Consider the following 21,883-nt stretch of genomic DNA (forward strand, 5'->3'; position numbering starts at 1 on the left):
TTTTCTTCTTTGAACTTTACAAATTAAATGACTCTGGAATTCAGTTATACTATAAAATACATTAACACCTTATTGAAGGGATTTTTTTTGCATATAGGTAGGATGTCCTAAAAAGTCACGGTCATGGTCATTAAAAGGAAACTAACAAAACGGTTATTCTGTTTTGTTAACAAAGTACCAAGAGCAAGTAGGAACTGCTTCAACCTCTGGCAGCCTGTTAGTAGGAAGACACACTGCTCAAGGGACAGTTCCCAAGAGTGTGTCGTCATTAAGAGTTCTTGTGTCTGAAGAGGGCATGGCTCCAATCTCTGGATGCCTACCAATTTACTGAGAACAAATCCAAGCTCTAGGAATCTAAAACATTAACGAAGACACTACTAGATTGCGAGTTTCAATGAAATTCTCTTTAAAATTCTCTTTTGTTAACTAAAATGATTAATAACTCAAAGAGGTTCCCAAAAGCAGCAACTTTATTTGGTTACTGGTGGAATTCATTTTGTTAAAGTGTAATTCACATATCATGTACTTACATAAAAACAATGGCTTCTTTAACATAGTGTCAGTGGGTGTCTGGGTGGCTCAGTCAGTTAAGCGTCCAAGGCCTGACCAGAATGCCCCAGTCCAAAAAGTTCAAGTCCCAAGTGGAGACAGGACTACAACACCAAAAGAAAGGCAGATTCTAAAGTTCTTAAACTATGAAAAAACACTTTAGGGGCACCTGAGTGGCTCAGTCGGTTAAGCGTCCGACTTCGGCTCAGGTTATGATCTCACAGTTCATGGGTTCGAGCCCCACTACAGGCTCTGTGCTGACAGCTCAGAGCCTGGAGTCTGCTTCTGATTCTGTGCCTTCTCTCTCCGCCCCTCCCCTGCTCACACGGTCTCTCTCTGCTTCAAAATAAATAAACATTAAAACAAACACTTTACACCGGAAGGAAAACTTCAGCCACTGATCACTCCTTCATGTCTCCAAGCCATCAAAAGCCTGAGGCCAGCTGAAGTGCCCATACCTAGGAAGGCTCCCCCTAGGAAGCCTAGGAGGCCCCTATCTCCTTGAAAACTTCTACAGAGGTGCCACCACAACGACCGAGGGACGTGCACGTCCAACCCCCACCGTACCGCATGCCCAGTGGAGGCTCAGGACCTTCGACACACGTGCACGAACGTCTTCAGGAGCCAAGAGAACACGTGTGCAATTGCGTAGATTTGGGAAGCTCTATGGAAGTGGGAGGCACTGTGGGGAAGTAGAACCATGCCACCATAACAAATCTAGCAGAGAAGAAATCTGAGGATCTGAGAATTTGTTTTGCTAGTAAGTATTAGGCTAAACCCTGACTCTATTACACAAATCGTTTCAGATGCACGAGTTAAAGTAGAAACACATCTGTATCAAGAGAATTTTTATGTGATCAGACAAGTACATCAGGGAGAAGACCCAGTATTTGTTAGAAGAGCCTCTCAAGATCTCAGAATTTCCTAATCCAACACAATCAGGTCACAGACTGGGAAAATGCCCAATCAGTGGTAAAACGGACTTGTTCTTCTATAACCAAAGTCCAAATAAGCAACCTTGGTGGCTTCCGTGGGCAGGGAAGTTGAGGTAGGACAGCGAAACAAAAACGACCTGCCGGTTTAAGCAACCTCCAAAACAACTCAAAAAAAGCCCTGATAAAACCACCAATATTGGGGACCATAAAGATCCCAAATTTGCACAGTAAAGAACAATGAACAAAAAGACCAAACCTATGGATTAGGAAAAAATATTTGCTAGACTACACCTCGGATAAGGAGCTAACAGCCAAAATATGCAGGGAATTCACACAACTTCACAGGAAAAAAACGCAATTAATCCAACTGAAAATAGAGGACCTAAACAGGCATTTATCCAAAGATCTACATACCGCCAGCGGGTACGTGAAAAGGGGCTCAATATCACTGGTCATTAGAGAAAGCAAACCACAAGGAGTTACCACCTCGCACCTGGTAGCACAGCCATCGACAACAGACAAGACGTGACAAACACAAGCAGGGACAGAGTAAGGGACCCTCATGTCCCACTGGTGGGACTGCAGACAGGTGCAGCCACCGTGAGGAGCCGTGTGCGGGTTCCTCAAGATATTAAAAATAAAACTACCCTACGGTCCAGCAATTCCACCTCTGGGTATTTGCCCGAAGGAATCAAAAACACAAATTCAGAAGATCTGTGCATCCCCAAGCTCTCACTGGTATTGTTTACAGTAGTCAAGACAAAGAAACCACCTGAATATCCATCTACAGATCAACGTATCCATACACACACAAGGGAATATCATTCAGCCACCAAACAACCAAGGAAATCCTGCCATTTGCAACTACAGGGATGCAACGTGAGGGCGTCATGCTAAGTGAAGTCGGTCGGGCAAAGGACAAAACTACAGGAGCTCACACAGTAAGATGTGTAAGATTTTGAGATGTGGAATTTTGAAACAAAAAAACTAAAGTCCTAGGAAAAGAAATCAGACCTGGGCCACTAGAGGTGGGGGGTGAAGGGAGGGTAAGGGGAGGAAAGTGGCCAGAAGGTATAGATGTCTGGTGATAAGATCAGGAGTCCTGGGGGCATAACGCATGCTGCTCTGGGACATGCGTGAAAGCTGTTGGGAGAGTAAGTTTCTAAGACTTCTTTGTTTTTTTTAAATTTCTTTTAATGTTTATTTATCTTTGAGAGGGAGAGACCGAGACAGAGCATGAGTGGAAGAGGGGAAGAGAGAGAGGGAGACACAGATTCCGAAACAGGCTCCAGGCTCCGAGCTGTCAGCACAGAGCCTGACGCGGGGCTCAAACCCACAAACCACGAGATCCTGACCTAAGCCAAAGTCAGACGCTTAACCAACTGAGCCACCCAGGCGCCCCTCTAAGAGTTCTTATCACAAGGAAAACATTCCTTTTCTATCCCCCGCCCCAACCCCTCTCACAGAAATTGTGTGGCTGAGGTCAAGTTGTGGTTTGGGGAAACCACACAACACCAGTGTGGCCTCGCCCTGGGAGAACCACCCTGCAGCACAGTGGATAGGCCTCCGCCCTGGGAGAACCACCTTCGGGATCCAGGCATCTCCCCCGCCTGGTGGTTTTTCTTTTCCTTTCGTTTTGTGTCTACATAAGAGGATGGGTGTTAACTACACTTATTATGGTGATCATCTCACAATGTACATAAGTCAAAGCATGATGCTGCACACCTTGACCTTGTACGGGGCTGTATGCGAGTTCGAGCTCAATAAAACTGGTGGGAAAGCCCCCAATCTGTGTGTTCTTTCAGTAACCTGTTTAGGTCTCGTGGAGCTGTCTTAATCACTTCAACCCTAATGATCTTTCCCAAAATCTTAGAGTAGTTACAGTGTTTTACTTATCGTCCAGTCCTTTACCCATTCAAGGTCCTAACGCTGACCACGGTATCAGGTACAGGGGAAACAAAGATGGACAAAAATGCTTCGGTTGTGAGAGACTTTAATTCTACAAAAGGCTCCTAAGTATTTGCTTATTATTCATAAGCAAATGTTTATTTTCCTTTTTTGTACAGACTAAGGCACAGAATAACAAATTCGAGTTACTGAATGGGAGGAAACCCTGAATATGCACGATCTATTCCAGGATGGCTGATCAAGTTACCCTCCAATCACTTCATCACGACACAACTGACTTCTACCAATTAAAGCAGATGCTAAATTATATTCAGACCATTTGCTTATGTTCCAGGCAGAACCTGAATCTTCTGAATCACTAACTGGTGATTAGGTCAATACATATAAAAGAATCACTGAAATCAAAAGGGAAACCTACACAGAACAGTACAATGTTAGACCCAGAAGGAAGCTTGCAGACCAACTGTTCCATTTTATAGATGACGAAATGGAAAGACAGAGTCATTAAGTGCTTGCAACGGGGCTGCAGCACAGACTTGCAGACTCCGAGCACCGTGGCCTCTGGAGGCAACACCAAGACTGATCTCTTAAAGCGAGACGCTTGGTTTAGAGAAGCCAGGATGAAAGGTGCGGGCCCTGCCCACCTGTCCCAACATCTGCTGACATCAAGGTCACTGGTAGAAGCACCATCCACGACTGCTTTGATGCCAATGACTCAGAGTTTGAAAAACAACTCACGGCCAAGCCATGTCGTCAGCATCTTGAAGCTCTTCATTACCAGGTGAGCAGCGCTCAATGAAGACCGTATGTGACCCACGCTGAATAGAACACTTCGCTTACCCAGGTCATCAATACAGCAGAAAGCACACCCTAAGCTTTCCTACACTGGTAACAGGAGGGGCCTCCTTATTTGGATTCCGAGTGTTTGGCATTTCCTTACTGTTGACTACTGTTTCTAATCCCCCGCCTTAAACTACAGGGAAAATACCTGGAAGTTACGCGAAGGCCTGCTCTGTGCCCTTGTGGACACACAGCTGTGTTCAATAAGGCTGCCTGGCCTCTGGCTCTGTGGGTTGTGATACCATGTTTCCAGGCTGAGCATTACTCTTGACCTGCGAAGTCCAATCTTCCCTCACTTCACAGAGAACAGAATGGAGATCCATGATGGACTCAACCCCCTGCCAGAGATCATGACAGAGTACCCAGCAGAGGGAGAGCTAGAATCCAAGTCCCCTCTCAATCAGAGTTTTCTTCTGCAACCCCAAAACTCTCCCATACCAAATGAGAAAACTAAACCCAAAGCCAACAGTAGTATCTGAGTTACGGGCCATTTAAAACACTTGCTGAATACGTACCAAGTGCCGAGTACTGCTGACGTCAAAATGAAGAAGACGTGGTCCCTGATGTAGAGAGGTTTCCTACCGGAGGGGAGGAGCCACAACAAACAAATTTTCATAAACAAGATAGAGAGTGGGGGATGCCTGGGTGGCTCAGTCATTTGAGCATCCGACTTCGGCTCAGGTCACCATCTCGCAGTTCATGGGTTCTAGCCCCACATCACGTTCTGTGCTGACAGCTCAGAGCCTGGAGCCTGCTTCCGATTCTGTGTCTGTCTGTCTGACTGTCTCCCTCTCTCTCAAAAATAAATATAACATTAAAAAAAATGTTTTTAAAATACACATAGGGAGATTCGCAGTGCTTGTGGAGAGGTTCTTGGCCCACCTGAGGGACACAGAGGACACGCAGAGGAGGCAACCTCTGACCTGTGCCAGGAGCTGGTCAGCGCGGGATCTTGTCCACTTCAATAAAGGAGCCCTTGTAGGTTCCCACTAACCACCCCCCTGGCTGAAAAAGACTACCACGATTCTAGCAATCAAGCTGGTCTCTAGACATTACCAAATGCCTCCAGGAGCAAGCAGACTAAACCGATCCTGATTAAGTCTTAACAGAGGTCACATTCGACTCCCAAGAGTCCCTTATTACAGAACTAAGGTGCTACATTAAAACATTACCATTTAACAAATACGAGGTTAATAAAACAGGAACATTTTTAAGTGAGAACAGATCTAGGAACACAGGAATCAGCAGGATAAGGACGGCTACGCGGCTGCAAAGAGAGTGTTCACAACAGCAATAGGCACGGATACCGTGGCGGAGACCGTCAGAAAACACCCGTCATGTCAGTCTTTACTTACTAAGAATCAAACACCACAACTCTGATTCCAAATTTACAAGTCTCTATTATCTCTACGTGGCAGATACTTTTACTGATTATCAAAAACCCACCGAAGGCTCCTGCGCATTTCTTACGCTCTTTCCAAGCGAAGGGGTCTAGGGGCTCGTTCCTGCCAACGGGCTGGAATAAATTCTGTCTCTCTTTCAGGCAAAGCACTGAACAACAGGTGTGAATTTTCCATGTTTCTTTCCCCTTTGTGTGGTGACAATAAAGGCACCGTGTGAGATGGCAAAGTCACGTGAGAGAGACGTATGGCATGGACGCCCGAAACACCACAGGGAAGGGAGCACCCTGCAGAGCTACCAGAGCACAAAATGCATTCTGTGAGTGAGAAATCGAGTGTTTAGTCACTGAGGTTTCTGGGCTGTTTGTTACCCGGCAGAACCTAGCCTGTCATAATACAAAGTACAGGGAAGTGCTGCCAGTATCTGACACGTCCACTCGCACGTTGAAGACACGAGAGCACTTCCTGAGGAGTCTGCATAGGCTCTGAACTCACCTTGCACACAGAAAAAATAAGGATTCAGAATTTTCAGTGTGATTACGATCTTGGATCAACAAGGTGAGCAAGGAGTTAAGTGAGCGCTTCTCCAAAGACACAAAACGTCAACAGGCACACGAAACGACGCTCCACACACCCACTGTTGGGAAAGTACAAATCAAACCATAACGAGCGACCACCTCACACCCACCAAGGACGTCTACTACCAAAACCACAAGTGTCGGCAGGGATGTGGCACGGTAGGGACCCTCCTGCGACGCTAACGCGAACGTGAGGTGGTGCCGCTATCACAGGAACAGGCCGCAGTTCCTCAAAAAATTAAACCTGCACTTACCGTATGACCTAGCAGTCCCACTTCTGGACACACACCCAACAGATAGGCATACAGCAACACTCAGCAGCATCATTCACAACAGCACAAAGGGGAAACCCGCCAAGTGCCCTCAACACTGAACAAAAGGACATACACACAGTGAGTATTGCTCGGCCGTAAGAATCGAAGTCTGACACACCAAAGGACAAATATTGTATTTTTTACTTCTATGAAGTGCAGAGAACAGCCAAGTGTATAGAGACAGAAGAACAGGTTTCCACCAGGGGCTGGGGGAAAGGAGAATGGAGTTGCTGTTTAACATGCACAGTTTGTGGGGTTACCAACAAACTGGAAATGGACACTGGTGATGGCCGCACAATCTCATGAACATACTTAATGGCTCCAAACTGTACACTTAAAAATGTATATAAAAATGGGAAATTTTAGGGGCACCTGGGTGGCTCAGTCGGTTAAGCGTCCGACTTCGGCTCAGGTCATGATCTCACAGTTTGTGAGTTCGAGCCCCGCGTCGGGCTCTGTGCTGACAGCTCAGAGCCTGGAGCCTGTTTCACATTCTGTGTCTCCCTCTCTCTCTCTGCCCCTTCCCTGCTCATGCTGTGTCTCTCTCTGTCTCAAAAATAAACAAACATTAAAAAAAAAAAAATGGGAAATTTTATGGAATGTATCTATGTGTTTTGTACCACAGTAAAAAAAAAAAAAAAAAATGATTTCACAGGCAAGTAAGTTAATCATGCAGAATACTGGATGTTTCTCTTTCACAGCCGAAGACCTGGTGAAACTCCTAATACTCTCTTGAATCACATTTTCTTTTTTTTTTTTTTTTTTAATTTTTTTTTTTCAACGTTTTTTATTTATTTTTGGGACAGAGAGACAGAGCATGAACGGGGGAGGGGCAGAGAGAGAGGGAGACACAGAATCGGAAACAGGCTCCAGGCTCCGAGCCATCAGCCCAGAGCCTGACGCGGGGCTCGAACTCACGGACCGCGAGATCGTGACCTGGCTGAAGTCGGACGCTTAACCGACTGCGCCACCCAGGCGCCCCTCTTGAATCACATTTTCAATTCTGTCTCCCAACAACTGCAACCAACTTCATCTCAAAGAAGTTCAGCAGTGAGCCTGCAAACAAGGAAAATTCAAAGAAAAGATCTCTGTGCAACTCAGCGGACTCTCCAGATCCACAAACGCCGCGGGCAGATCCAGGCTCTGACAGCCGGCACACAAGCGTGGCAGCCAAGAAAGGGGCAGGGGCTCCTCCAGAGAAGCCACTCGTGGAGACCGGCGCTCAGCCAGGAGAGAACTCCTCTCGGGGAAAGGTTCCCAGGTTCATTTCATAGCAACGGCATAATTTAGGGGGCTCTGAAAATAGCGGGTTTGGATACAAGTCCAAGCAGAACGTCAAGGTGTGTAGGGCGAAGTGCTGGGGGCAGCGGTGTAGAACCTCCCCACACAATCCTCAAAATCCCAGCTACGTCTCCCAAGTGAATCCCAAAGCATTAAGAGGGGCAACATAAAGACTGTACGTGGACTGAAAAATGTTTCATAATCTCATCAAGGTAGAGAAAATGAAATTTCACACTATGATCACAAGCACATGAAAGAAAATACAGTTTGGATAGATGTATATCCGTAAGAAAATAATACAAAAAAAGATTTGCATGTATAAGAATTTGTCACCCTTTAAAGGTTCTATCAGTAGGGAGCCCAGCCCCAGTCCAACGCGCAGAGTACGTGACTCTTGATTTCAGGGATCTGAGCTCCAGCTCCAGGGTGGGTGTAAATGTTAAAAGTAAAATCTTTCCGGGGTGCCTGCGTGGCTCAATCGGTTGGGCGACTGACTTCAGCTCAGGTCATGATCTCACGGTTTGTGGGTTCGAGCCCCACATCGGGCTCTGTGCTGACAGCTCAGAGCCTGGAGCCTGCTTCAAGTTCTGTGTCTCCCTCTCTCTCTATGCACCTCCCTCACTCACACTCCCTGTCTCTCTCTCTCAAAAATAAACATTAAAAAAAATTTTTTTTTAAAGTAAAATCTTTCTGGAACGCCTGGGTGGCTCAGATGGTTAAGCATTCGCCTTCAGCTCAAGTCATTATCTCGTGGTCCATGAGTTCAAACCCTGCGTCGGGCTCTGTGCTGACAGCTCAGAGCCTGGAGCCTGCTTCATATTCTGTCTCCCTCTCTCCTGGCCCCTCCTCCACTCGCAGTCTGTCTCTCTCTCTCTCTCACAAAAATAAACTTAAATTTTTTTTTTAAATAAAGTAAAAATCTTTCTAAAATAATAAATAGGGGCTCTTGGGTGGCCCAGTTGATTAACTGTCCAACTCTGGATCTCAGCTCAAGGTCATGATCTCAGGGTCGTAAGATCAGGCCCGGCATCTGGCTCTGTGCTCACAGTGCAGAGGCTGCTTGGGAATCTCTCCCTCTCTCTGCCCCTCCCCTGCTTGTTCTCTCTCAAAATAAACGTTTACAAATAAATACATACATGCACACATAAATGTTCTATCAACATTCTGAAACTGATGAAATAAAAATAGCCAAGGGAACCCCTACTCTCGGGAACGCCATCTCAAAGGAGGAAGAGAGGAGGATCAAACCGTCAATAACCAAATACATCATCTAACTCAGGCTTCATCAGATTCTACATCCACAAACTGCCACGCAAGATAAATGAGCACTGACCCATCATTTCAAAGTTGCCAAAATGCTGGTGGACAATACTTCAGTTGGCCGAAGACCAAAACATCTGAGACTTATTGACAGACACGAGACGAGGGACGCTACAGTGACACTGCCAAGCTCTGTGAAAGGACATGGGCAACACTGCTTCTCCTCTCGGCAAGTGGCTGCAGGGGAACCGACCCCACGCGGCCCCTCTGCCCTCACTTTCCTGCATATTTAGCCCGGAGAAGGTACGTGCAGTGAGAGCCTCAGGTCCCTGCACAGGACCGTCGTGGTGTTGAACTATCCCCCAGAAAGGTGCATTCTCTCGCTCACGCAATTAGTCCAAAAGCGTCCCTTCAAGTCCTACAGGACCATGTTCTGCCACAGCGGTCACTTGGACAACTTAAAAAAAACTCACTTCAAAATGTAATACAAACTACATAGCAATATATGGAGACACACCAGGCAATCCACGAAAATGCCACAAACAGCAGTGAAAATGTCCTGTCCAAACAGGTTCTATCTTCTGCCACCAGGGCAAGCCCAATAGTTGTATCTTTACTGGGCAGCCATCTGATCACGTCCAAGGACTAGACACAGTACAGAGAGTCTGAAAATACAGAAAAATGTTATCAGTGGGTAGTGAGATCATAAGTAACTTACTTGAGGGGTTTTTTTTTTGCCTGTTTTTCTAATTTTCCCCACTTTATTGAACCTCCACCACTTGTGCAATAAAAAATACAACTTTTATTTGTTTTTAAAAGTGGACTGTTCTTAAGTGGGGACCTGGCAAATGCTGAATACAGACGTTGCAGGCACTGGAGAGCAGAATAGTATCCAGAGAGTACCAAGGTAGCATTTGTTTTTAAAGTTTATTTAGACAGAGAGAGAGAGAGAGAGCGCACAAGCAGGAGAGGGGCAGAGAGAGAGTCCCAAGCAGGGTCTGCACTGTCAGCGTGGAGCCGAACACGGGGCTCAATCTCAAAAACCGTGAGATGGAAACCAAGAGCTGGACGCTTAACTGACTGAGCCACCAGGCGCCCGGGGAGAACAGTAAGACAGTACTGAAAAGGGCAAACCAAATACACCTGTGATGGTTCCAGTTCTGTCTGGCAACCCCAAGTTTGATACCAACTAGGTCTCGTCACCCTCATGGGATCCTTAAACCTGGCAGCAATGGCATCCAGAAACCCTAACGTGTGGTGCTCGGGAAGCACACAGGACCCACTGCATCATACCGACCACCGCTGAACCACGGAGGACTGAGTTGTAGGCCTGGTTTGTTCGGTTCTTATCTATTACACCAGATTTTCCAGACAGATAAAAGTGAATCCAAACCTGTCCGCTCTCTGCAGAAACACAGGTGGATATAAACCTACACTTAAGTTCCGCTTTCAAACCAGTGGTGCTCTTAGACTCCTAAAAAGCCACGAACCACGTATTTACAGGTAACTCAGGATATTTCCTTGCAGTGTAGAGATCAAAGCTGCGATCTCTCTTACACGTAAACTAAGAAACGACACAGTGTCCCGAGTGCATGCACGCCCCATTACTTTCTTTTGTCACGAAATGGCTAGAACTTACAACAAACTAAAAAACATTCCAAATTCTCATTTCTGATGTAGACTCTGTATTACTTATTCTAAATAAACACTTCGAAAACTCACAACGATGCTTTCAAAGCTTTTTAAACTTTTCTAAAGCTTTATTTTACCCCAATTCCACAAGATATTCAAAGTAACTTCTAAAACCTTAACAGTCAATGGTTTCCTTCTCTTTTTTCATGACTATTATTCTCCTTTCTTTTACTTAAAATATCAGGTTTTTAAAGCCCATGCTGTGACCGGCAGAGAAACTAACGTTAAATATAAACACAAGGTTATAAAATTTTTAACGGCTATTGAATGATTTCTAGAGTAATTCTCTGGTAGAATAAAAGGATGGTGAGGAAAAAAAGACCTCTCCAAAAGCCTAAAACTGAGACTACAATAGCACCACAAGGGACCTGCTTCCTTCAAGGTCCTTCCCAGGGGCAGAGACCCAGCCCTGTCCTGGACTCTGCCTGGCTTCCTGTCCACCAGGGCCCCGGTCACTCGGTCTGGAGTCCCTCATTTGTGAACAGGGGCGCTGCTGTCTTCCTTTAGTACAGAGGGTGTAGCTCATGTCCTTGAGCACTAGATTCATTTCAGCAAGTGAATTTAATGATTTCAAAAGGTAGGGGCACCTGGGTGGCTCAGTCCGTTAACTATCTGACTTCAGGTGAGGTCATGATGTCATGGTATGTGAGCTCGAGCCCCACGTTGGGTTCTGTGCTGACAGCTCGAGCCCGGAGCTGCACCATGGAACCTCACCTGTCTGCAGTAGGTCCCAGAACACGGGGACCTTATTTCACCCAACCTAGCAGTTCGTAAACTGTAAGAAGTACCCTCATTTCAGAGGCTCACATGTGAAAACTACATGAGAATCGAAGAAATGCTATAGAGATAAAAATGAGTGCAGTTAATGTTCCAGAATTTGAGAAAGGAGGTTCCAACACGGTCAGTAAAAGCTATGGAAAAAATCAGTGCCGCATCTGAGCCTTACAACAGGAAGCGGCTGAGGAGACCGCCGATGGCAGCAGAGGGAACGTGCCACGCGAAGTCACAAATGCACACGCGCGCTCTCTGGTGGTGCACGCTGGGGGCAGTGAGGCCAGAAAGGAGACTGGGCCAGGCCGCAGGCCCCAATCTCTAGGCAAGCGGTCACACAGACATGTACAAGAACATCACTTACATGCGTCTTAAACTGATTTAACTAAGCAAACTAGCTCCTTGATGTAAGTGACTGGACTAAGCCAAACTAACCACATTTCTATTAAGTGACCTGTCTTAACTACCTGGGGGAGTTTCTCTTCTAGATCTCCCCAGTGGACCACTGATTTTGTAACCACTTTTGTCCTGAAAGACTCCAAAATATTCGGGCATCCAAACGCTGCCAATTTTAAAAAGCATAAAGAACAAAATGAATAAGCAAACGAGTAGAAAACGTAGAAAAACAGAGAAGGCAGCCTGGAACAGAGAACGAGAATCCTGAATTTCTGAGGTATGACTCATCTTGTCCATCAGATGCAGACCTAGGAGGCTGTCTTCACTGTCAACATTTCAAACTAACAGGTTCAAGTTTTCGGCCAGGTTTTCACGCCTCACAGACAAACCCACTTCTTGATGCTTTCCAGTAACCTTTCTGTACTGTTCTCTCAGTTCAATACTACGGTTTCTAGGGCTTGTGTTCCCAAGCCCGGAAAGACTTAACGTGGTATATACATAGGACACGTTTCTTTTCAAGTGGTTACAGTTCACGTAAATACGGACACTTCTTTCCGCACCTGAAGGTGCCTTCTACGGGGTGAGGACGGGGGTCTCAGGTACGGGCTCCACTGGTCCTCTGGAACTCTTCCCGAGCTCTCTGAAGAATCCTGCACATTCTGTCCCTCCTACAGACACAGTTGCGAGTCCACTCAAAAGACATACAAAACCAGCCAGTGTATCTGAGAATCTGACCGATTCTTGGAGGACGTCATAAGCACAGATTCGAACTCCAATCATTAGGCAGAGTACTTCTATTCTTAGGAAACGGCAGGCGTTGGATCCGCTGCCAACACTCCTGGATCAAGAGGCCACAGCCTCACATTTCACATCAGAACTCCAGTTCACACCCCGTGCTGGCCCTCCTGCAGAATAATTCAAGAAGCATTAGATGGCAGTCCCATCAAAAACAAATATCCGGCAAAACTTCAAACATCAAAATACAATGGAAGCAGAATGGACATACTAATTCCTTTTTTAAATAAAAGCCCGTGTGCTTAAAAAAAATCGGAGACACAAAGAGAAAGAGAAAGAGAAAGTGAGTGAGCAGTTTTCAGCCAAAGGTAGAGCCAAAGAGTAGAGCAACATGTGCAATAAAGATTTTATTGAAAGTAAGCTTCTGGTGTCTAAATATTTCTATGAAACAATTCAGCTTCACACTAGCATAGTGGGCTAAAAATATAGGAAAAACTTCTGCAGAGTCTAGAGGCTGTATCAAGAGACTTCATGGAGACCATCCACAGCACACAACTCAGACCGGGCGGCACCAAGTGATTAACAGCTCTTTACAAAAATAGATGAAATCATGTTGCAATACACACGCTCTCATGTGAAACACTAGGCTGAATTCCTGAAAGCAGAAGCTTATTCTGTATTTTAAAAATAGGCATCCTAGTAAAATCAGTACACCTCATTTCAAATTCACACAACAGGTGTCTTAACATACAGAATACCAGAGTTCCTAAAATGTCAATAGGTAAATTCCCTAAATAAAAGCGTTCTTTCTGTGCTTAAAAATTATATAATAAAATATTGCCCTGCCATGGAAATAAATCAACCCTAAGATCATGACAAAACTATAGAACTTGAACTAATTTGGGGCAGAGCTGGGGGAAAAAAAAAATCATCTGTGTGTGGGTGTGAAAAACTTTTATAATGCCATGAATTTTCAGTTTTTATTTCAAATTGACTCGTCTGGTATCATTGCTTTCAGCGTTCAAACAGCGTTAGTTACCACTCTTGATCACAGATCTGGAGCCGGAAGGTGCCCAGGAAGCCACGCAGTCTCTCAACGGGAACGCAGTCTCTCAAGGGACCACCAGTGCTGGGGTGCCCTCCGCCACGTGCCTGCCAACCTACCCATGTGCTTAGTCGTGTGCTCATCTTTACGAAGAAGGTCACTCTATCTTAACCATTCCTGCTGCTTAACATTCCCAGAAACAGGAAATCCCAACGAGGACAGATCCACTGGGGAAGTCATCATAAATAGTGTAATTTGAATTTGCTACTGCTTTCAGTTATTTTATAAGAGCAGAGCAACACAAGCTAAATGAAATCCTTATCAAACTCTAATCCGACGTATAAGCACTGACAAGCAACTTGTTTGACAAAAACACTGATCTTCAGATAAAGCAAGAGGTCTATGCAACCTCCTCCCCCAACGCCTCCTACGTGACCTGCTCTTAGCGATCAACAAAGCAGGGAATAAAAGAGAACTTACATGCCCCTCCACAATTTATGCAGCACTCTCACATATGCTATCACAAATACACATGAAACAATAAAAGGAACGTGTAAATCAGCAGCAGAGGTGGTGGCAAGAGAGGAGGAAGGGCTAACTTCCACGTGCGTAAAATGAAAACTCACCCATTTCACAGTGTGACGTCTGTGTTTAATAACATGAAAGAATATGTAAGTACACGCTAAACCTAAATATTCTTTTCAGGGGCACCTGGTGGCTCAGTGGGTTGAGCATCTAACTCTTGGTTTCAGCTCAGGTCAAGATCCCAGGGTCGTGGGATGGAGCCCCATGTGCAGCTCGGTGCTGAGCACAGAGCCTGCTTGGGATTGGGATTCCCTCTCTCTCTCTTTCTCTCTGCCTCTACGCCTCCCCAACTCACATGCTCTCATTCTCTCTCTAAAATAAATAAATAATTTTTTCAATTCATTTAACTATTTGATAAGTAGACGTACACATCAGAATCACTCGGAAAGCTGTTGTATACTAGTAATTCATCCTTACTGGTGTCATTTCTTTTAAGGAACACGGTAAAGAAACCGAAGCATGCTGGTGTGTACTTCAAGGGCAGATTAAACATGGGCGCCTGGGTGGCTCAGTCGGTTAAGCATCCGACTGCGGCTCAGGTCATGAACTCATGGTCCGTGGGTTCAAGCCCTGCATCGGGCTCTGGGCTGACAGCTTAGAGCCTGGAGCCTGCTTCAGATTCTGTGTCTCCCTGGCTCTCTGCCCTTCCCCCACTAGCGCTCTCTCTCTCAAAAATAAGTAAACATTAAAAAAAACAGATTAAACATCTCTTTTTCTAGGGAAATATATATACATATATATATTTGTTCAACAAGTTATTAGTCCCCAAACGAGTACTCAATATTGAATGAGACTGTATGGGAAATACAGTGTAGATTTAACCCAGTCTACAAAAAAACTTGTAGGACAAAAACAAAAAAACTTTATGATCGTAAAGAGAGAGACATAGATTTAACAGAAATAGTTCATGCAATGGAATGACAGGCCAGGATGGGTGAATGTGTGTTTCCTCACCTCTTCGAGGAAGACCTCCCATCCCTAAAACCGGTAATACCTACACCTGCAAGACTACACAGAAGATTAAAGGAGTTAAGGCATGGTAAGTGTTCTTGTTGAATATTCACACAGCAAGTATTCAAGAAAGGACTACTGTAACTTTAAAGCAGTAAGAGCAGCAATATCAAAGGTAGTACATAAACCAAATTTCATACACTCAAAAAGACAATTCTCTGAATGTTTTTCTTTCAAATTCAAACTTAGTACAAATCAGTATCCAACTCACAAACTATTAACATTCTTCCACACCCTGGAATGGACAAAGCCCCTAAATAACACCAGCAGTCTGTATTCCTGCCTACAATGGGCATAAAAAACAAAAAACAAAAAACAAAAAACAAAAAACTAAGTTACACTTGACAATCAAAACAGTCCTAAATTAAAACGGACTGTGAAGAAGAGATCCCCAAAGACATGGGAAATGTCTGATACTGCTATGCTGTGGCTCTGACAACAATTAAAAGCACTTCCCTCAGAAAGCTCTACAAAGCCCTTTTCTAGCTCTAAGGAATAATGACAGAACTCTCCCAGTTTGTGCTAGAAGACACACATGAAAAAGAGCTGGAAGCTTAAATCTCCAAATCCTTCTCTAGTATCTTTTTTACAGTTCGACAGATAATACACAAGTAGTGAAATGTTAGTATTTCCTCAAAGAGAACCAGGATTTCTCAAAATCAGTTTGCATTCTTACCAAAACCATACCCCAAAACTAATCACTGATTCTTTATCTAGAAAAGTCAGCCTTCTTGTGTCCAACTCCTTCATCTGCAAATATCAATTTTCCACCTTAATTTCTACTTAAATCCCTTCATGTCAGTGTTTAAGCTTTTTTACTTTCCATTTTCCTCCAGTTAAGTCACAATAAGAAAAATCCCTCCTCTAAGTATATCCCTCTTGTTTCCCACATTACTAAGTGTTTTGCTTAATGGTGGCGATTTATATAATAAACTTAGTACACTTTATGCTAAATGGAGAATCACTGTAACTACATCACGTCGGAAAATACTTGACTTGATATTTATATAAAGACCTGAGAATTCACATGAATTTTCTCATTTATCTTCACAGAATTTGAAAGCTGGGCAACTTCTTACAAATCACACATTCCAATCCACTACTGGTACAGAGGAGACCAAGGTTCCAGGAGTGGGTGACTCGAGCGGCCACTGGCCCATCACCGGGCCCCTCTGGGTGTCTGAGACAGAGAGCTGCACTGACAGGCCTTTGCCTGGCAATATTGCGGGGGGGGGGGGGGGGGGTGCAGAGTGGCAGGCGATCAGGGAACTGAAGGAAGGGGGAAAGGCTGTTAAACCAGAAGCAGGATTTTACTAAACTCACACACTGTAAAGTTACCAAACCATTCACAAATAGAGCGAAGTCAGCAAAAGGATTCGGGACTTAGTACAGAATAAAAACCTGTCCGTCCTTGCAAATAACCAAAGACCACGCTGCCCCACAAACCCCCAACACGGCAACCTCTTCTCTTCCTGGGTGCCTGGCATGGCCTAGTCGGGGAGCTCGCGCTGTCCGAGGGTCAAGGAGATAACCAGCTCACGCCTTCTCTAACTGCTCCCACACGCCTGCCTGCTCACAGAGGAGAGACCACGGGGCTCGAGATTCTTTTGTTACCGGAGCTGGAGCCTCCAGAAGGCAGCCGAACAGAGGAAACAGAGTCAGTATTTCTGAAACGACTAGGGAAAACAGTTACAAGACATTCCCAACACTGGGTGGTGAGCAGTTTGTGTGGCCGCTCAGCGGGGGACCCGGTGAGGCTGTGACACCCCACTCCCTGAGTGCAAGGCCCACAGGAGGCCGAAGAGGGGACTCCACTTCACACTTGGGGCCAGGAAAAATCTGGAAGACACTCTAGGAGAATTTGTATTTCATCTAAATAAATTCTGAAAAGAGAGGTGCACAGGTGACGAAATCCAAAAAGCAGTTCCCAAAAGTCACCGTTGAGCGAAAGACAGAAATGTCTAAAATCTCAGTTTAGGCTGAAAACTAAGATATTTCTCTGAATTCTAACTGCCACAGCTCTGAAGCTCACTGCTTCACACAATCTAACTGTGAAACTCAAAAGGATTATTCAGCGATTAGGGAGCCATTTTTAACAGGCCTAATAATGTGGGGGACATCCTGCCACAACACTGTTCTTTTTCCTTTTAGTCTGTGTTGTCGACAGTCATGGGCTGTTTTGCGTAAAGGGTTGGGGGAAGGGGAGACTGACAGAGACCCTAAGTTAGGAAATACTTATCTCTTATTATGTCCATGGTAGAAAACCATCTCAAATATCCCACATTATTATAGCTCCAAATGTCAACACTTTCAAAGAATTTGAATTCAAAGAAGATTTCAATTCTTGTAACAATAATCCTGATTTTATCAGATGATGCTTTCTTGAAATTAAAATTACAGGTATTGCAAAAATAAATAAAATAAAATTACAGGTAGGACTAAAATCCATTTTTCTCCATGATTGAAAATTTTCCTGAAACTGAATCCAGAACAGTGGGAAAATGTTTTTTTATAAGGTGGAGAATATTGTGGAACAATGCCTAAATTTTTTAAGACATCGTGCTATAATACAGAAAACCTACTAAGTTTTAAAAGTTTGACACCAAAGAGCAGAAAGGATGTAAGAATCACAAATTAGAAATGCCCTGACGATAAAACCGCTATTAATTTTATCCCGAGCAGAATGAAGTTCACTCGTCCTCACTTCATTACTGCTGTTATCTAATCAAATATAATTTCCAACATCCAATTAACTCAGTTTCACACAGATGACCAAAAAACACAAATGAGTCCATTTTACTTTCTATCACCATTAAAAAAACCCCCAACACTCTAGAGAAACAAAAGAGGTTTTCCCAGGTAAGCCATGAATTTATGTAAATCCCCAAAAGGAACTCCTGTCAAACACAGACTACAGGTGTCAGGGTCGTACACACTGAACCGCAGTTCCTTTGACAGACGGCTGCCAGCATCTGCTCCCTGGAGCCTGAGCAACAGGTCTGGAGTCCTGCCTCTAAGACTGACCCGATTGTGCGCAACTACAAGGGGCCGGGGACTGGGGGGAGTCACCGTATTCTTGGATGCTGAACAGTTTCCTGAAAACCCCGAAACCAGCTTCTATCGTGTATCCGGTCTTGGGTTTGCACGGACAGCAGTCCTGAACGCTCACTGCGTGCAGGGCGGGGGCCACAGTGAGCGCTGGCCTGTCATCACCAACTCACTCAGCAACTCTGCCATGATGGCTTCAAATTGCAGGCCTGAGGAAATGCTCCAGAAATAGCTGCTCTTTTTTCTTGTAAGCCTCATCACAGACCTAATACAACTCCACTACCAAAAATGGAGGGATCACCATGGACCTTTTTCCTTTTTTTTCCAAGTCCAGAGAACAACTAGGGATATCCTGCTAACCACATTACTCATTTTGGGAGCATGAATCACAGGGCTAAGATGTGATTCACTGTTTCAATTCAACTTTTAGATAACATAGATTACAATGGATTAAACCCATTTTTATAACTACTCAATTTCACGAAGAGGAAGAAGAGCAGCTATGTTTATAGGCCTTTCAAGAAAGAGATACAGACTCGGTTCTCAAGTTAAATTGTTTGAGAACGTTTTCGTGAACTCCCAGTGAGGCAGTGCTCCCCAAGTGTTCGTTCATATGCTACCTGGAGCCTACACGATACACTGTGGTCACAGATCATCAACGTTCTGACGTCGCTGTGAGGACTTGCCTCCCTCGCTGCCTTGTTTATGCATTTTTACACACATACCCACGTTTTACCTTGATAGTTCAGACAACTCACCAGTCGGTAAATTCGACCAACGAAAACTCAACCAACAGCCAATTACTAAAGTCAGATGCGTGGGCTGTAACAAGGGAGACTGCATTCGGGTAGGGAAAGGAAGCAACGCTGTAATTAAGCCAAACACAAGGCAGTGCGAGGAAATCCAGGCTCCGCTTCATCTGCGGCCGTTCTCCACATGGGTTCACACCTAAGTTCATCTAAAGCTCAGTAACTCCGAATGAGACGGCTTTTTGATAAAATACAAGAGGCAAGTTTTAGAGGATGAGAAGTATTACACTTTAATTGGAATCCATGGTCTTGAACACAAACCCTCAAGTGGAACCAAAAAGCCCATGTTCTAACCCACTGGATGGTTTCAAAATAAGGGCTGATCTGATGGTATCCCAAAAGGAAACACCTATCACCTCGTATTATTCACAAAACATGACATTTTATTGAACAGTATAAACTTTTCCCGTGAAATTATGTTCCACCCTCAGCTGTGGTTTTGTTGGTTGGTTGGGTGGTTGGGGTTTTTTTGGCCTCGGATGATAATTCACCCATCCTGAAGATTATTTTTTAAAACGTCCGATCAAGTGTGGTAGACGGGAAGGGCCGGCGGCAACACCTCGCGGCGCCTCCCAAGTAGCAGTCTCCTCCCCACACCCCCGGTCTAGGCTGACCTTGTTCAGAGCTCAGGCGACAGCACGCAACCTGGCAACGCTATGGGAGCGGACACCTTCGCCCTGCGGGTTCCCACTCACCTGGAAGGAGAGCTCTGGGCGCCAGGACGGCACGTGAGCCCGGCGACGGCCCTCGACCCTAGGGCACACACCTCAGCAGGAAGACCGCCGTGCTGGCCCCTTGCTCCTGGACTTCAAGCCACCACGACCGCGGGAAACCCTGGACGACTGCTCCCGCTCGCACGCCACGGCGGGGTCTGCGTGGCCGACCGGGGGAGCTGCGCCGCGGGCCCCGTTCCGGCTCCTTCCTCCCAAAGCGCGGCGAGCGCGGTTTCCGGGTGGAACTCCGAGCACCGCGCTCCAGCAGAACTGCCGCTAACAACGTGAACATCCGGCAGGGCAGCCCCCTGAACGCCCACTGCGGCTCCGCCGCGATCTCCCGGGTTGGTGGTTTCGAGCCCCGCGTCCGGCTCTGCGTGTCTGGTTCTGCGCTGAGAGCGGGGGGGGGGGGGGGGGGGGGGGGGGGGGGGGGGCCTGTCTGGGATTCTCTCTGCCCCTCCCCCACTCGTGCGTGCTTTCTCGCCCCCTCTCTCAAAATACGTAAACATTTAAAAAAATAAAACGCTAGAGTGTTTTAAAAAACAAAACTTAGTTTCCACACTAACTTAAAATGATGATAGGCAGAATATTAGATTTTATCATTTATTTTAATGAAGTTGATTGGTAAACAAGTACTCAAATGTTTATTTGGATTTGGTAACATAAAAGAGATGCAACCATCTGATTCTGCTTGTCTAAAATGAAGTCTAAAGTTTAATTTAAAAAAATTCTTGGGGCACCTGGGTGGCCTTGGGTAAGCGGCCAAATCTTAGTTCTAGCTCAGGCGGTGCTCTCATGGTGTCATGAGTTCGAGCCCCAGGCTGGGCTCTGTGCTGACAGCGTGGAGCCCTTGGGATTCTCTAGCTCTCTCTCTCTCCGCCCCTGCCCCCACTCTCTCAAAATAAATAAAATTTAAAAAAATTTTTTTTAATTCTTTAAATCTCTGAAAGAACATGTTTCATTTCTCAGCAGCTTCCCTATGCAACTTTATGAAGTAAACAAATTGGGGGCACCTGGCTGGCTCCGTCGGAAGAGCATGCAACTCTCCATCTCGGGGTCTAAATTCGAGCCCCACATGGGGTATAAAGATTACTTGAATTTTAAAAAATTGTAACTTCTTACACCATATTTTACTAGTAATTGTATTTGTGCAGCATATAAAATAATGTACGAAAAAGGGTTTGTATTCACTTTGCATGATGCTAGTAAAGTTTACTTGGTAAACAAATGAACAGGAAGCTAAATTTAAACAGTATGAGAAAAATGAAAACAAACCCTTTCAACTAGCATTTTCTCAGTGTCAAAAAAAACAATCTTAAGATACCGTGCAACATCAAAATAAACTTTCAAAATGCATACAGAATTGTACTAGAAAACATTCACATAATGGGCAATCCTCACTTTTAAAGCATTTTTTTTTCAAGCAGTGAATAAAACCAAACCTTTTTTTTAAATTATCTTTTTAATGTTTATTTATTTGAAGGAGAGAGAGAGAGAGAAAGAGAGAGACAGCGTGAGCAGGTGAGGGGCAGAGGAGACAGAGAATCTGAAGCGGGCTTCAGGCTCTGAGCTGTGAGCACAGAGCCAGACATGGGGTTTGAACCCACAATCCTGGTGTGTGAGATCATAACCTGAGCTGAAGTCAGACCATTAAACTGACTGAGCCACCCAGGCACCCCTAGAACGAAACCATTTAATGGTTTTTCAAGTGTTATGATATTGGAACTGGTTTTTTTTTTTTTTAATGCCCAAAGTCAGAGTACAGATTTAACCACCATCAATAGGTTCATTTTGATGAAGGGGGGGGGGGGGGGGGAGTCTTTTTTTTTTTAATGTTTACTTAGTTTTGAGAGAGAGAGAGAGAGAGAGAGAGTGTGTGTGTGTGTGAGAGAGAGAGAGAGAGAGAGAGCGCACGCGCGAGCGTGCAGGGGTGGGGCAGAGAGAGAGAGAGACAAAGATCAGAAGCAGGCTCCAAGCTCTGAGCTGTCAGCACAGAGCCCAACACAGGGCTCG

At 45.1% G+C, this 21,883-nt stretch overlaps 1 protein-coding gene across 7 annotated transcripts in view; it reads right to left on the bottom strand.

Annotated features, from left to right (window-relative positions):
- Positions 1-21,883, bottom strand: part of YAP1 (Yes1 associated transcriptional regulator) — a 109,421-nt gene that overhangs the window by 74,970 nt on the left and 12,568 nt on the right. Inside the window, exon 1 of one of the 7 annotated variants that reach the window (XM_053900584.1) lies at positions 18,325-18,457. The exons of the other annotated variants lie outside the window; for them this stretch is intronic. The gene's annotated coding sequence lies outside the window, so the exon portion shown is untranslated. Of the gene's footprint in view, positions 1-18,324; positions 18,458-21,883 lie in introns of those variants that run through there. 7 annotated transcript variants of the gene reach the window in all.

The sequence above is a fragment of the Panthera pardus genome, unplaced genomic scaffold (assembly GCF_024362965.1).
Source record: "Panthera pardus isolate Hobbes unplaced genomic scaffold, ASM2436296v1 HiC_scaffold_12, whole genome shotgun sequence".
Lineage (NCBI taxonomy): Eukaryota > Metazoa > Chordata > Mammalia > Carnivora > Felidae > Panthera > Panthera pardus.